We start from the raw sequence: 17,572 nt of genomic DNA on the forward strand, positions 1-17,572 counted from the left end.
TCTACTGATTAGTAAACTGCCGAAGAGCACAACAAGCGTTAACTCTGTCTGCAGCTTGTTGCCCACTACAGAGCTGTGCCTAACTATGTTTGCTATGACTGTTTCCAGTTAACGGGTAGCAAATGGTTACTTACTATTTTATCTTTTACGAAAAGTAAACTAACCTATGTAACTACTGCTTTCATTCTAGCTGTATCTCCAATGCTGCTACGCTGCCAGCCTGAAGGTCAATGAATGACGCACACTCGTTTTGTATAACAGTTCTACGCCAATTATCTATCTGTTTTAGACAGTCTGTTTCAGGACACTTCTAACCGTATTATTTAACAATGACGTAGTTTTGCCTGTGGTTGCCGCTTATCATAGGAGGGACACCTTATGTTACATACGGATAGAGGCCTGCAGACACTCCCTATTGAGCAAAAAGTGGGTCAGTTGGATGTATTAGAAGACTTAGAAATCTTTATTTACCAATCGAGCAATTGATCTTTAAACATGAAAGAACAGCTGTCTTCCAGATCCAAGTGATTCTTTGCAATATTACGTGAAATAATTGGCTCGAAATTACAAGTATTCTCATCCATATTATTGCATTATGTATATCTCTACCACTATGCACCTGTTTCCCATACTTATCACCTTTATCACATGTATTTCTTGAGGGTTCGAGGCCCTATCTACCATTATAATAATTAATGCTCAAGTATCGAATGACAGAAGTGGACTCCGAGTTTGAGTTGAACTCTGCTGGGTGTTCAAACGGAATGACGGCATTGGTATTTGGATTAACGCCCAGCTCGAATCCATTGGATTTGGGTGACAAATGGAAATCGAGCTGAATGCTGAGCTGCTAGGAGAAAAATAAGTCTGCATTCAAAAGCGTTGCTCTATCCAAAATTACTTTGAACAGTATGTCATTTCTGTTAACTAAGTGACTGGATATAACCGGACTGGAATGTAGAGTGAAGTGCTTTATAAGACTCAGTTTTCGTGTAAACTCTTACTATGTCGGAACAATTGCGGCTCCATTAATCAGAATAATATTTCTCACCTCTTGGGGACCAAATTCAGTTAATAATTCTGTTGCTGAGTGTACCAGAGATAAACTGAGTTGGTTGTGTTGCATGCGAGCGTGTGTGTCACGGAAGTTGGTAATGTGGTGCTCCTGTGTCTATAGACACGCCAACGCTACATTGCGTTGCATTTGCTGCCGACTATTTTTGGAAGAGCTTGTGGTCAGGCACAGTACTTATGCAACATCCTAAAGTATAGTTTTAGTTCTGTAACATTTTTCTTCCTGCCATTGTTGTACAGTACCTGACGAGTTCGCTGTGCATCTGAGTTATCTCTTCGAAATATGTTTAGAGTTACTAATTCAAATAATTGTTTTACATATTTAAAGTACTGGATTTTAAACAAAGCATTGGTTTCTAAAACTGAGTTTTGTTTTAAGGCATATGCACCACTTCGTATAGAGTAACCTGTGTAATAATCCTTTCATTTGTTTAAGTTTCTTGAGGAATTTAAATTCACGTTGACCTAAAAGTCCTGCTTCCTACTTTTGGATGCTGTGCAGTAAGGAAGTCACTGAAGCGATTTGGGTTGAGGATGTTTCATTGTCAAAGACTAACAGTGTTCTATTTTCAAATGAGCAGAGTCGATTGGGATACGTATTTAGAGGGCGACCTGAAACTAAAGTGAAAGCCTGTGGTCGCAACGGACTCGCTCCAAAGGTTTGTTTATACGCTTACTGAGTAGCCTAGTAGCAATTGTTTGTGACGTCTGGTCGGCTGGCCGGTCACTCAGCTAATGAAATGTTCTTTAAATGTATAATTTCCAACTATAACTTATTAACTGATTGCCTCCACGATAGATTATTTCACTACATGTGTTTTTGTGTGGTATCCGCCTTTAGCAAAACGCAATTTTGTTTTACTAAAGGCGGACCCCACACAAAAACATATGAATTGTTAAAGCAACCACAGACAATAGAGCTTCAACCACAAGATGACTATTATTTCAGTGTTTTTTCCTTTTTATCTGTTGGATGAAATTAATTAATAAATATTTGAAAGTGTTACCATGCACTTATTTCACGCAGAAATTGCTCCACACCATCCTGTGTTACAACAGTAACTTGTCAAAGTACAACAGAATGTCCCTAGAGACGTGCTCGAAACATAAACGCTGACGCGTTCTGATCGTTGGAACTATAGGTTACGATTTACTACGTAATAGTATAAAGTTGGTGACTAGTAGGTCGCCAATAGAATATCAAAATTATACAGACAAGTGCGAGATGACAGAAGAATAGGTTCAAAAAAAGGAGAAACGGGAAAAATTGGAGATGTGGCATCATAAGAAATCAGAAAGTAGTTTGAAAACAGCTTTGTTACTAAAATAATCTTCTTAATTTAACCACGATGTCGCAGTTGTTTCATATTTGTAAAAATATCAGACGTATCTGGACGAAATTCTTTGTGATCAGAATGACAGTTATGAAGATGTTGATTACTGCATGATAGTGTACATCCACTAGTGGTGGGCAACTGCTTCTGTGATACGTCTCACGTGGCCGGTTCTCAGGGCACATTTACGTGTGCAGGAGACTACGAGACGGATTCTGCAACACCGGGGCTACAGCTTAGCCAGGAATCGGTTACTCAACAGGCATACCCTTTATTACTTGGTGTATTTAGTACAGTACTTAGTTACCAGCGGTCAAGGAGTGGTGTGTAGCACATGACATCCACGTTGGTGTACCGAGACAGTGGCAGCCAATGAAGGCAGAGCAGATGTTGACACAAGTCCCGTAATGAAGTTGGTGCCACGAGGCCTAGCCAGATAGCTGATTATCGCCAGCCCACCATAACTCTGGCAGCAAGTGTGGCGTCACCGCCAGACCAGACACCACACTTGCTAGGTGGTAGCCTCTAAATCGGCCGCGGTCCGTTAGTATACGTCGCACCCGCGTGTCGCCACTATCAGTGATTGCAGACCGAGCGCCGCCACACGGCAGGTCTAGAGAGACTTCCTAGCACTCGGCCAGTTGTACAACCGACTTTGCTAGCGATGGTTCACTGACAAAATACGCTCTCATTTGCCGAGACGATAGTTTTGCATAGCCTTCAGCTACGTCATTTGCTACGACCTAGCAAGGCGCCATTATCAGTTACTATTGATATTGATTCATGTACCGTCAAGACCGGCGTTCTTCATTAACGGATTAAAGTTAAGTATTCCACCAGCTACGTCCATTTTTCTAAATTCTAATTTCCTTGTCCTGTTCCAGACCTCACGCCTGCCTGCGTGAGCTAAAACGCGTGCATTTCGGCCTCCTCTAGTAACACGGTGTTGCCAACCAAAACAGCAAGTACAAGTACTAAGGCCTCAGGCCGAACCTACGACTCCTCTCAGTTCTCACAAGAACAATTACCCAACTGGCTTTTCCGTTTCTCCGCTATCGGAGATCAACGACTCATCAGCTAATTTCTAGCTGAATATCAGCGAAAGTGAACGCAGTGTTAATATAAAATTCCTCTTTTGGTTTCGTACAGAGCATAAGGCGCCCTGTTCTACACAGGACGCTGGTTTAGAGGAGAGTCCACGAAGTTTGCTTTTCGTAGCAAACTGTCCCCCACCTGCCTCCTTTCGTGCTTCATTTCACGGCTTTTTCACATCAGTAGGAACGTTCCTTTCTTCTTATGGAAATTACCTCTGCCAATCACAAAGGGTCTATCTTTAAACCGTGTCGAAATGTCACCCCTTTTTACTTCTTCCAAGTTTATATCAACCAATCGGACATTTCGTCGAAGCTCCTGACGTCTAAAAGATACACGCGCACGTCACAAGCATACCACGGGCATTTCACGTGATCAACTGCATCGCTGGTCTATCCATCTGAAAATTCCCCTTTGCAGTTTTCTAAGGAATTTCTCCGTCACAGGCAGTGTTGTGCCACTACCTGCTGACTTCAAAGTATTGACCTGACCTGTGCGTTCGTTGTCCCTCTCGCTGAGGGGTCACCAGCCCTCCTTAGAAGCATTCTGTTCTACTTGGACCACGATGGCGCAACTCGCATCTCTCGCATCTGCCCCCCCCCCCCCCCCCCCCCCGCGAATTCGAACTAAAACGTTTCTTCCAGCAGCTTTTTTCACCTTTTACTGATAGATATGCATCATTTGGGTTCAGTGTGTTAATACCGTAGAATCGAGTGACATCCCTTTGCATTACATTTTGTACATTTTGATAGGCAAATCTGCTCACTGTCTCCAAAGCATGTCAGGCGACATATTCATCTACGTGTTATGACATATAAAATCTCTTGTAAGGTGCCAAGCTGATATTCATTCAAGCTGACAACTTAAATATCCCCCTCCTTCCATGTTCAGTTTTGCACTGGGTCAGACAACGTTTGAGAAATTCATTGAAGTCAGAGTAAAATTGTTCTCAACTGCTGATTGTAGCTAATGTTATATATTTATGTAGACCAGCTCTCTACTTTAATATGGAATAATCAAACAATTGTTTTTTCTGTCTCTTTTTTGTTACTTTTCTTCTGCAATTGATTTACTACATACTACTGATTTGAGCACTAATGTAATGTTTTCCTGAATTTTACGTGTTTTTCTTAGTTTTCTGATTTAATACAATTATTTCAATATGATGAAGCTTTTTCTTTCTGTTATATAGCTGTCTATATTTTTATTTTAAATTAAAATAATTAAAGCTTCAATAGATTTGTACCACTCATAATTTTTAAATGTGAGGCTAATTTTTTTGACATCATAAGTTATGTTAAATGATGGTGTTGTTGAGGAAATCTTCGTTTAAAATTATCCTCCACTTCTTCAATACTTATGTTTTGTCCTCAGCCTTAATTTCTATGTTTGGTAGTAGCTTCTATGGCAATTATACTTTGTAACCTCCCCACAAACAAAACAATAATAATATAAATATTATGGACCCAACAAAATTTAATAAAATAAATAATAATAATGGATAGTGATTCTAATTTTATGTAACCTCCCCACAAAATATTGTATAAATAATAATATGAATAATGATTCTAATTTTTTTACTGTAACCTCAGAACAAAATGTGTTCCCATTTATAATCTCCGTACAGAAATGCATTCACATCTCATGTACCCACAAAATTCTTTTTTCGTATAATGTAAGCTCGAAACAGAAAAATTCCTAAACCTCATACTAAAAAATTAATTCAGTAACCTGGTAGAATTTGGACGACAGCAGCGCTGTGTCAAAGCCGTGTAAGATCATTGTGGATAAAAAAAGCAAAAATTCTTACCTCAGTAAAAACGGCGAATATATCTGCTCTTATATAAAATCTTTCCCAACACAGCTATATGCAATGCTGGCCGATAGATTTGTCATTTATGAAAGGAAGTAACTGATTTTTCTTGTGTAACAATAGGAATGATCATGGATTGAAGAAATTAGTAAATTCTTTAAATTGAAATGAATGCTTTTTTTTAAATTACTTTATATCACGAAGATTATTATTAGGACATTTTTAAAAGATTTACATGGGACTTTACATAACATTACTAGATACGCGCGAGGCTGCTTCTTACCTTATACGTGGCCGTGCGGTTAAAGGCGCTGCAGTCTGGAACCGCAAGACCGCTACAGTCGTAGGTTCGATTCCTGCCTCGGGCATGGATGTTTGTGATGTCCTTAGGTTAGTTAGGTTTAACTAGTTCTAAGTTCTAGGGGACTAATGACGTCAGCAGTTGAGTCCCATAGTGCTCAGAGTCATTTGAACCATTTTTTTTACCTTATACAATAATACTCAGGCTCCGGCATCGCTGCACCGCGAACGGCCCAGCCAACACAATACACCAGACCAGAGCAGACTAGCGCAGACAGGCGACTGCTCGCTAGCAACAACTTACTGCTACTGCTACACAGTTCGTACTGCAGTCAACACTGCTCTTTGGTCTCAGATTCTCTTACAGCTTACATATCGCAGGCAGCACATACCTCTTACATAACCCTCCACTGGGGGGGGGGGGGGGGCAAAAATTTAGCAGCGGTGGTGAGTCAATTGGACTTGCCATGAGCAACAAATTTTTCTAAAATTTACTTAATCAACTAAGTTGACACTCACAGAGTATATACATATATATAAGTACAGAACATAAAATGAAATAGAGTGCACATGCACTGAGTACAGAACATATCAAGAAATCACAAAATATATATGCAATTTTTCTTAATTAACTAAGTTTACAGTCACAGAGTATATACATATATATAAGTGCATAACATGAAATGAAATATAGTGCACATGGACTGAGTACAGAACATATCAAGAAATGACAAAATGTTACAGTCACAGAGTATATACATATTAACAAGTGACATAAAGTGCATATGCACTGTAGTACAGAACATATCAAGCAATGACATAATGAATACGCAATGAATACAAAACACATTAACAAATTGCATAAAGTGCATACACACTGTAGTACAGAACATATCAAGAAGTGACAAAATGTATACGCAATGAGTACAAAACATATTAACAAATGACATAAAGTGCACACACATTGTAGTATTTTTTTTCACCATTTTACGAGAACTAGGATAGGAAAGGGAAGGATTGCATCATGGTTGTAGCACATTAGGTTGCATGTAGCTGCACTGAAAGTCCATATTTTCCTACAGAAGCACAACACCAAGTGAGACAATCTGAAGTTCTCTTCCCTGAATTATGAAGCAGTGTAGCCAAGACACTGAAATGTTGTATTAATATTCCATGTTATCATTTTGGTAGTACATTAGGTACACTAAACAGTGGAACCATAATAAAATCTCCATTGTTCATGGTGGTGGACACGATGATGTGTCAACATCACACTCATTCACCAACATAAAATTAGTGCAGAAACCAAATATAGTGGTCCATGATCATAAGGATAGACAGGGCAAACGTATATTGCAGTAATTTCTGGTAATTAGGTCAGAAGGTGAAGGACATTAAGTCTTATGCTAGTCGTCATTCAGAATTGCACTAGTCTATCAACTGATTTGACTAATTGTTGGCACTCATCGCATAGTTACTGAACATTTCTGTACTATGTATGAAGTATTACAAAATAATGTTCATAAATCATCTGATTACAGTGAACATTGGCACTAATTGGCCAGTTACAAACCATTTTTATACATTATTTAAAAGTGATCATTCACAGCAAGAGCTGATTAATGGCGTACCGTTTACATAATTCATTTAGTTATAGTAATCATTGGCACTCATTGGCCAGTTACAAACCATCAGAAGTCATCATTCAAAACAGGAGCTAATGAATGGCATAGTATTAACATAATTCACCTAGTTATAGTAATCATTGGCACTCATTCGCCAGTTACAAACCATCAGAAGTCATCATTCAGAACAGGAGCTAACGAATGGCATAGAATTAATATAATTCACATATTTATAGTAATCATTGGCACTCATTGGCCAGTTACTAAGCGTATAGCAAGTATTGAATATTACAAAACATTTTTCATCATTCAAGTGACATATGACATATTTAAAATAATTATTGGCACTCTTTGGCCAGTTACTAAACATATAGTAAGTATTGAATATTACAAAACATTTTTCATCATTCAAGTGACATATGACATATTTAAAATAATTATTGGCACTCATTGGCCAGTTACAAACCATTAGAAGTCATCATTCAAAACAGGAGCTAACAAGTGTAGCATCAAGCTACTGGTATTCATATATAATAGCATGTAGGTAACATAATACAGATTTAAAATATAAGAAACAGTGGCATTCATTGGCCAGTTACTAAACGTATAGCAAGTATTGAATATTAAAAAACATTTTTCATCATTCAAGTGACATATGACATATTTCAAATAATTATTGGCACTCTTTGGCCAATGACTGAACATATAGCAAGTATTGAATATTAAAAAACATTTTTCATCATTCAAGTGACATAGAACATGTTTAAAATGTAACACACTTAACTATTACTCAAGGTCTGTGGTTAGAAAACATTACTCAGAACTCATCATTCAAGTGACATAGGACATAGTGAAAATGTAACATACTGTAACTATTACTCAAGATCTGTGGTTAAGAAACATCATTCAGTATTACTCAGAACTCCCTTAAACTGGTAGCATTGTTTGGCACTGGTAGTAAATTTTTTTTTGTGCTAGGAATGCATTGCGTTGGGATCGATAATTAATTGCTGGGGCTTGAAAAATTTGCTTTTGCCTTATTGCTTCAAATGAGGATAGGTAACGTCATTCATCATGAGTCAGCTGTAGCAAGGTTATGAAACAAGTAGAGTATATGTGATCACATTCATGAATGACACACACAAAATATGTAAAAAAAATGCAAGTACTAGAACAGGTTTAATGACTAACTGCTTATGGCACATTAATTTCAGGAATAGCTTCTCCCAGAAAAAATACGAAATGGATTATTAAGCTGAATGAAGAAACGTATATTATGCTAAGAAGTAGTGAACTTCGAATTAACAGGTAATGAAATGTGTACTCAATATGTATGTACTCTAGCTGTCCTTTCCAAAACATTCAGTCATTAAACCATGCGATATAAGACATACTGTAAAAACGAACTGCAAGAAATACTTAAATAACTACATAGCATTTCTTAACTAACAGTAAATATATAAACTTCATCATTATTCTCATCTGCAAAGAAAAACATCATTATTCATATTACCATAACTTCTTTACCATCATCACCTGCAAAGAAAAACATCATTATTCATATCAGCATATTCTTCACATAACTATCCATCACCATTCATTGTCATCTGCAAAAAGACACTTTACATAACTATCCATCACCATTCATTGTCATCTGCAAAAAGACACTTCTTTACCCATTATTCACATTACCATTTACTTCATATAACTATTCAATTGTAGACTTAGAGAAAGCTTTTGACAATGTTAACTGGAATACTCTCTTTCAAATTCTGAAGGTGGCAGGGGTAAAATACAGGGAGCGAAAGGCTATTTACAATTTGTACAGAAACCAGATGGCTGTTATAAGAGTCGAGAGGCATGAAAGGGAAGCAGTGGTTGGGAAAGGAGTGAGACAGGGTTGTAGCCTCTCCCCGATGTTATTCAATCTGTCTATTGACCAAGCAGTAAAGGAAACAAAAGAAAAATTCGGAGTAGGTATTAATATTCATGGAGAAGAAGTAAATACTTTGAGGTTCGCCGATGACATTGTAATTCTGTCAGAGACAGCAAAGGACTTGGAAGAGCAGTTGAACGGAATGGACAGTGTCTTGAAAGGAGGATATAAGATGAACATCAACAAAAGCAAAACGATGATAATGGAATGTAGTCTAATTAAGTCGGGTGATGCTGAGGGAATTAGATTAGGAAATTAGACACTTAAAGTAATAAAGGAGTTTTGCTATTTAGGGAGTAAAATAACTGATGATGGTCGAAGTAGAGAGGAAATAAAATGTAGACTGGCAATGGCATGGAAAGCGTTTCTGAAGAAGAGAAATTTGTTAACATCGAGTATAGATCTAATTGTCAGGAAGTCGTTTCTGAAAGTATTTGTATGGAGTGTAGCCATGTATGGAAGTGAAACATGGACGATAACTAGCTTGGACAAGAAGAGAATAGAAGCTTTCGAAATGTGGTGCTACAGAAGAATGCTGAAGATAGGGTGGGTAGATCACATAACTAATGAGGAGGTATTGAACGGGATTGGGGAGAAGAGAAGTTTGTGGCACAACATGACTAGAAGAAGGGATCGGTTGGTAGGACATGTTTTGAGGCATCAAGGGATCACAAATTTAGCATTGGAGGGCAGCGTGGAGGGTAAAAATCGAAGAAGGCCACCAAGAGATGAATACACTAAGCAGATTAAGAAGGATGTAGGTTGCAGTAGGTACTGGGAGATGAAGAAGCTTGCACAGGATAGAGTAGCATGGAGAGCTGCATCAAACCAGTCTCAGGACTGAAGACCACAACAACAACAACTATTCATAGTATAGAGTTTCTTATTTCTAGCATATTTCATCACTAAAACTAAGATGTGTAGTTCTGTCTGGCAGCCTGCATCAATCGCCTCGTATTCTGAAAGAAAAACTTAGTTAAGACTGCTATCATACGATGTGTATAGTATATTCTTGTTAATACTTGTTAATTCTGATCCATTTACTCTTCATGATGAGGTATTGCATTTTCTTTCGTTCATTTCGAAGGTGAAATTCCCATTTCATAGTAATCTACTGTGGTTTGTTTAATTTATTTCTTTTATATGTTATTGCTTTCTGAAAATGATGAACAATGGTTAATGTCTTGCATTTCAATCATATACCCATTAAATAAAAACTGGTTTCTAGTGATATAATTAAGCATACAGCATAGCATGACAGAAAACGTATTACGTCAAAAACATAGACAGTTTTCAAGTGCAAAAAAAATGTACACAGAGTATCATAATGTAGTAGCAAAAAAAAAAAAAAGAAAATGTAAGATAGTCACGATGTTGAGATATGATAAGACAAAATGTCAAAGTCAACTGGTGTTCGTTACATCTTAAACATTTCATAGGGCTTACAAACAAACAGGAAAACAATCATACATACATGAAAAATGGAAAATGTGCACGGTCTGATATATATCGACAAGAAATGACTTTCTTTGTGTTCAGCTTGTGTAGTTGATAGAGGCGAGAGTTGAAAACTTTAATGGAGAAAGAATTTGAATAAATTAATATGCCACTATATAGAATTGCATAATTGGTCATAAAATATGTAAGTTTATCTGGAAAAATGTGCACTGTCTTATGTGTAACGACAAGAAAAGCGACCTGCTAACCTTACTTTGCCGGGCACTTGCCAAGAAAAAATACGATAATCATCAGTAAGTAGTCACATAAACATAATTTCATAAGTGGGCATATAAAAATCAGGAAATGGCATTACAGTGTGATAAATCATAAAGTGTGTTCATTCAATAAACGGTTTAATATAGGAGACATGGTGATTGCCTTTACTTTTTCTGGTTCTCAGAGTTTCGACGTGTACTACATTGGGGTGAGGAATGCTGCGAATTCGATATAGACCTGCGTATAGAAGCTCAAATTTGCTGCATCTATTATTTCCGCTGTTGGATAAATAGTGTGTACATACTAATATCTTCTGTCCAATGTGAAAGTCACGGCATGTACAAACCTGTTTTTGCTGTCTTCTCCGGCGCTCTGCGGCACGTTTGATGTTGTTCAGCGCAATGTCAATTACTTCATGGTGTCGTAGTCGACGAGCTGTAGGAAAGGATACTAATTCTTTAATTTTGTTAGGTGGTTCAACGTTTTTCATTATAACAGTCGGAGATAGCATAGTGGATTAATTTCGTATGGAGTTAATTACATCCTGGAATGACAGTATGTGTGTATCCCAATCAATATGTTTTTTATGGCAGTATATTCTACACAGTTTACAAATCTCTTTCATTAGTCGTTCACAAGGGTTCGAAGAAGCATGGTACCTGGATATATAGATCAGAGAAATGTTTCTAGCTCGTAACATACGTGTCCATATAGCAGATCGAAACTGTAATCCATTGTCGGAAATTACTTTCAATACATTCCCTATATGGAATAAAAAATGTTTTATAAATGCATTCGAAACAGATTTAGCAGTAGCTTTGCGTAAAGGAGTGAACGTAACAAATTTCTATGTGAGTTTAACAGCGACAAAGATGTAGCAAAAACCTCTATTAGTTCTGGGAATCGGACCAAAAATATCTACAGCGGCCATGTGTCTCAATTTAACAGGTACAATGGGATGTAATGGAGGAATATGTGAAGTCGTATTTGACTTGGCTTTCTGGCAGATTTTACATGACGCTAAAACTCGTCGAATACGTTTCTTCATGCTGGCAAAGTAACAGTCCTGTCTCAGTATAAGAAAACATTTTCTGGCTCCGTAGTGTGCGTAACTTAAATGAGTACACCAAATTAATTTGATAACAAGTTCGTCAGGAATGCATAGTAACCAGTTGTTGCTGTCAGGGTGAGAGCGGCGAAACAAAATATTATTGCGTACAGTGTAATGGTTTCTAATGGTAACATTATTCCTATCTTGCTAAAGGTGTTTAATTTCTTTCCATACTTTGTCTTTACTCTGCTCTTGTGCTATGTCTCGTAATGACGACGAAATGAAATTTTCAAATGCAACTTGTTGAATATACATGACGCTGAAATTTGCTTTACAGAAGTTGGTTGCGATGTCTTGCTGATTGTTGCTGAGAGAACGGGATAGTGCGTCTGCTACAATATTTTGTGTACCGCGAATGTGAACAATTGTAAAATTAAATTCCTGTAAATATAGTTTCCACCTGCTTAACCTGTCGTGTGCAAATTTTGCGGAAAGTAAAAACTGTATAGCTCTATGATCTGTGTAAACGGTAGTGTCTCTTCCATAAAGAAAATGCCGAAATCTCGTAACTGCCCATACAACACATAATGTTTCAAGTTCTGTTACAGAATAATGGCGTTCAGCAGGTGACAGAATGCGACTCGCAAAGGCGGTGTTTTTAATTACTGTACAACCATCTTCTTCAATTTCCTGAAAAATGTGTACGCCTAAAGCGGTGTTAGAACTATCGGTGGCAATGGAAAAATTCTAGTAAGATCTGGATGTGATAAAAGTGGTGCACTCAACAAAGTTTCTTTCAGATTCACAAATTCAGAATGTGCTTGGCTATCCCAGGACCAAATAGTGTTTTTACCCGTCAACTGACATAATCTAGGAGTGTCTAAAGCAGAGTAATGAATAAATTTACGAAAAAAGTTAATTAAACCCAGAAATCTGTGTAATTGTTTCTTCGTCGTAGGAATAGTAATGTCACGTAAAGCTTGAAGTTTTTCCAGGTCAGGCGCAATGCCTTCTGCTGGAATTACATGTCCAAGAAATTTTATACAAGTTTTCCCAAAGTGCGATTTACTGAGATTAACTGTGAGTCCTTGTGCACGAAAAGTTCGTAACAGTTGTTCAAGAATCAGATTGCGTTCAGACCAGTTGGCTTCTGCAATAAGAATGTCGTCTACATACGTTGTGATTCTGTCGGAAGTATAGTATTCAAACCGCGAATAAACGCTGCTGAAAAAATTGTTAAACCGAACGGTAATTTGCAAAACTGGTAACAGTCACCAAAACAGAGAAAAGCTGTGTCCTTTCTACAGTTCGAATGGAGCTGAATTTGCCAAAATCCCGATTTCATATCTAATGTGGAATAAATAGCAGTACCATGAAATTTCTGTAGATGTTCTTCTAGTGTCTGTGGGCGAGCTGTTTCATTGATAATAATGTCATTAATGTGACGCGAATCAAGTACGAGGCGAAGTGAACCATCCATTTTCTTAACAATATGGAGTGGCTTAAGTACGGACTAACTGCCGGTTCAATAATTCCTTGGTCAAGCATAGCTTGCAATTCTTTCTTAACTTGTTCTTTGTGAATATACGGAATAGGATAATGTATGTGTCGTGCTGTTTAACTTGAAATTCATACATAAAACCGGACATAGTACCAGGGACGTTGTCAAAAACTGGAGCATGCTGTAAAAGAATTTTGCGTAATTGCGTGCGTTCGTCGTCTGTATTTGCACTGCTCTGTTTAACTTTATCAGAAATCATTTGCATAACGTCATGGTCGACTTCGTCTGGAGTATTATAGTTGTGTACGTACGTATATGTAAACAATGTGGAATGACAGTCTATGTTACGTGGTGTGGAAATAACCTTTGTACAATTAATTGTTTGTTCTTCTGCAGATAAAGAATGCTGAAATTCTAAAGCCAGTTGTACATTTTCATCCTTTAACATTAAACAGGAGTTTTGAAAGTCAATAATTGCGTCGTGTTGTATCAGAAAATTCGTACCTAAAATAACGTCTGTTGTCAATAAGGGAACAATCCAAAAATTTGAGTGAAATGTATGACCTGCAATACAAAATGATAAATGTGTCTGTAATTTTTAGATCTACTCCTTTACCATATACTGCTCCTCTTACTTTAGTTTTGCCTAATGGTAACGTAGCATAGGTATTCTCTTTGTTACATTCGTTGAAAGTTTCCTCATTTATAACTGACATAGGTGATCCAGAATCGATTACTGCTAAAAATTTGGATGATCCAATCTTTACTTCAATGACAGGGTGTGAAATGGTTTTTTGAATAACTGGTTTTTCCTGCAAAAGAGTGTCTCGGATGTCGTCAAAAGTAATAACATTTTCGTGAACAAGATTCTGCGTATCTGAAGTATTGCTTGCGTTGCTGGAAGATGCAACCTGTACTGTATCTAGTCAAATTCTATCTTACGTGCTATTATTTGCGGGCGGATGCTGTGGCATTTCCACTATTTGTACTGTTCTGTTATTTCTTCCTGACGTATTACGTTCGGGATGATATCTACTGTCTAGTTCATTCATGATAATATGTTGTTGCGGATGATTTTGCTGCTGATCAGACCGACTGTTATTAAACGTACGCTGAAAATTGTGCTCATTATTTTTACGTCTGTCATGATATTCATTGCTATATGGCGCGTTGCGATAGGAAATGAAATGATGTGTTTTCTGTACGTACTGGTTTCCTTGTTGGGGTGTGTTACTATTTGGTGGAGCCGACGCTATGCGTGTAGGCGGCAAAACATTAAAGCTTGGTTGACCTTGTACATTACATTGTTGGTTAGGTATGCTAACCGGCTGGCTTTGTTACTGTTGTGGTGAAAACCCTCTATTGTTACCAAAATGCGTTCGCTGTTGCTGATAATTTTGACGATACTGATAATTAAAATTTTGTTTGTTATTAAAATTACATTGGTATTTCTTGTCATCTCGAGAGAGTCTAATGAAAACTGTCACTTTCAGGTAAAACTCGTCATATCAGGTTTTCTTTATACACCCTTAATCCTAGATAGATCGATAGTTGAAGAGCTGTTTTCATAGATGTAAAGGATAGTAAAAGAGAAGGCAGCAGTGCAGAAAACTAAAGATAAAACAGCACTACTACAGCTCGGGGCCCTGTGCAAGCTACGGTACATATTCATCGAAGTGTAATGAATCCCCTGAGGTCAATTACGCGCTATAAATAAATTTTTGTTTCTGCGTTACAGGCAATGCCGATGAAAATTCAAAAGCAAGTTGTTGTACCAAATCCAATTCTAGTTTCTGCATTACAGGCCAAGCTGATGAAAATATAAAAGCAAATTGTCGTATCCTGTTCAAAGCGTGAATCTGTGTTCTGTCATTATTAAGTACCTTAAATTTTTTTACGAATTTTGCTTATAATCAACGTTGTCGTCTCTGAATGTGTGAAGAGGTTCAGGATTGCGTGAGAATCAATTTATCTGTGTATCTTCGGATTCTAAGTCGCGTGTTCTCTGTAAATTACTTAAGTTATACCGGCTGTGTGAGTGACAAATGTTCGGAACGTGGCGTATGCTCTGACATGTTAGTGACTGAAACATTTTTCATCTCTATTATCTCTTGCTTTAAAGTTGACAATTTTCTACGTAATGTATTATTGGACGAACCTATCTCACTGACTGTCTGCTGTAAATTTGGGAATTCAGGTGTTTGATTAGACGAAATCGGTGAAGTATCGTCTGATTTGGTGTCATTATTACTTTCGATAACGTCAATACGACTGGCCAATTAATCATATTTTTCAGTCAGTGCTTTTACCTGATCATCGTTTTTATTATCACAAGAATTAATTTGTTTTTGTATTTTACGTGTGGTTTCGTTCAATTTCTTAACGTCTGCTTTGATGGCATCGGGATCCTGTATTAGTTCCCACTTTTCAAGTCTGTTGGTCATTGTCTGAAAGTCTAATGTGTGTGTGTCTGTTTTTGTTTTAAGATCGGAAACTTCATCACGCAATTCGGTGTTCAACTGTTTGATTTCGTCCGATTCTGTTGCAATATTGTTGTCTACGTATGTTTTTTCTTTCGTAAATAATTTACGCTTACTTCCTGTCTCTGTGCAGTATTTGTTTCCATGACTTGTGACTTACTTTATTCTGTTCCTGTATAAATTTACACTAACGCGTTTCACTGTTTTGTAGGTGGTGATTAAAACGTTCGTCAATTTGGCTGTTCTGTTGGTCAAATTTCGTATCTACTTTCGCGTCCAGTGTGTGTGAAAGTTCTGCTGACATTAATTTAAACTCGTCGCGTAACTGTATTGCGTTTTCAGAGCATTGTTTAGCGACTACACTAATTTCGTCTCTAAGTATTTTCGTTGTAGCTGCTTGCGTATTCCTTAATTCTTGAGCCACAGATCTAATTGTTCTTTAGTATCATGACATAGCACAGCAACGGCTGTAATCTGTTCACTAAGCTGTTTAGAATTGCTGTCTAGTTTTTCATTTAGTTGTTTGAGATTTTCATTATTTTCATTAAGTTGTTTGTTCTGGTTGTCGTATTTTTTATCGAGTTGTAGTAATACTGCCATAATTTGATCCAAGCCAAAATTAGCGACTCTATTTTCTGTGCTGTGTGTTGGTGTATCTGCATTTCTCACGTTTTCTATAACCATTTGGTCATTCTGTAATTCTTGAAAAGGTTTGCCAATTGAATGTGGACTGTTGGTCACTACCTCGGAATCAAATAAATCTGACGTATTCTGACCACATTGTTCATCTTCGTGAGAAACAATTATCTGCTCACTGTGTAAATTTTGCAAATCAGGTGTGTTAAACTGGGCAGCGTTCATTGTAACACAACGTGTCGCGTCATCAATTGTCGTTAAATTAACAGAGGACACAATTGCATTTGTTTGCTCCTCATTGGCATTAAAATCATTACTAGTGATCGGTAGGCACTGATTATCTGTAATTACACGATTATCACTATTACACGGAGTGTCGCAAATATTATCGGTCAAACTATTCGAGTCGGCTATTTCACTCATTGCACATCGCGATGTACTGTTAACATTTTTTCGCGGCATTTTTCACAAATCAAAAAATAAGCACAAAAATGAAACAAAGGCACAGCAAAAATGGAACAAACACAACTACAACAAAGAGCAATAAATTGCCGTTGATCTGTGAAAGAAAGAGTGACAAATTAGTAAATGCGTTGCACCAGATGCAAACAACATTTAAGTAAATAAGAGCAGATATATGACTACTTCTCAGAGATTCACAAAGAAATACGATCCTGGCCGGTAGTCGCCAAGTGTAACCTCCCCCCCCCCCCCAAAAAAAATAATGATATAAATATTATGGACCCAACAAAATTTAATGAAATAAATAATAATAATGGATATTGATTCTAATTTTATGTAACCTCCCCACAAATATAGTATAAATAATAATATGAATAATGATTCTAATTTTTTTACTGTAACCTCAGAACAAAATTGGTTCCCATTTATAATCTCTGTACAGAAATGCATTCACATTTCATGTACCCACAAAATTCTTTTCTCATTTAATGTAAGCTCGAAACAGAAAAATTTCTAAACCTCGTAATAAAAAATAAATTCAGTAACCTGGTA

Source organism: Schistocerca piceifrons, chromosome 7, assembly GCF_021461385.2.
Source record: "Schistocerca piceifrons isolate TAMUIC-IGC-003096 chromosome 7, iqSchPice1.1, whole genome shotgun sequence".
Lineage (NCBI taxonomy): Eukaryota > Metazoa > Arthropoda > Insecta > Orthoptera > Acrididae > Schistocerca > Schistocerca piceifrons.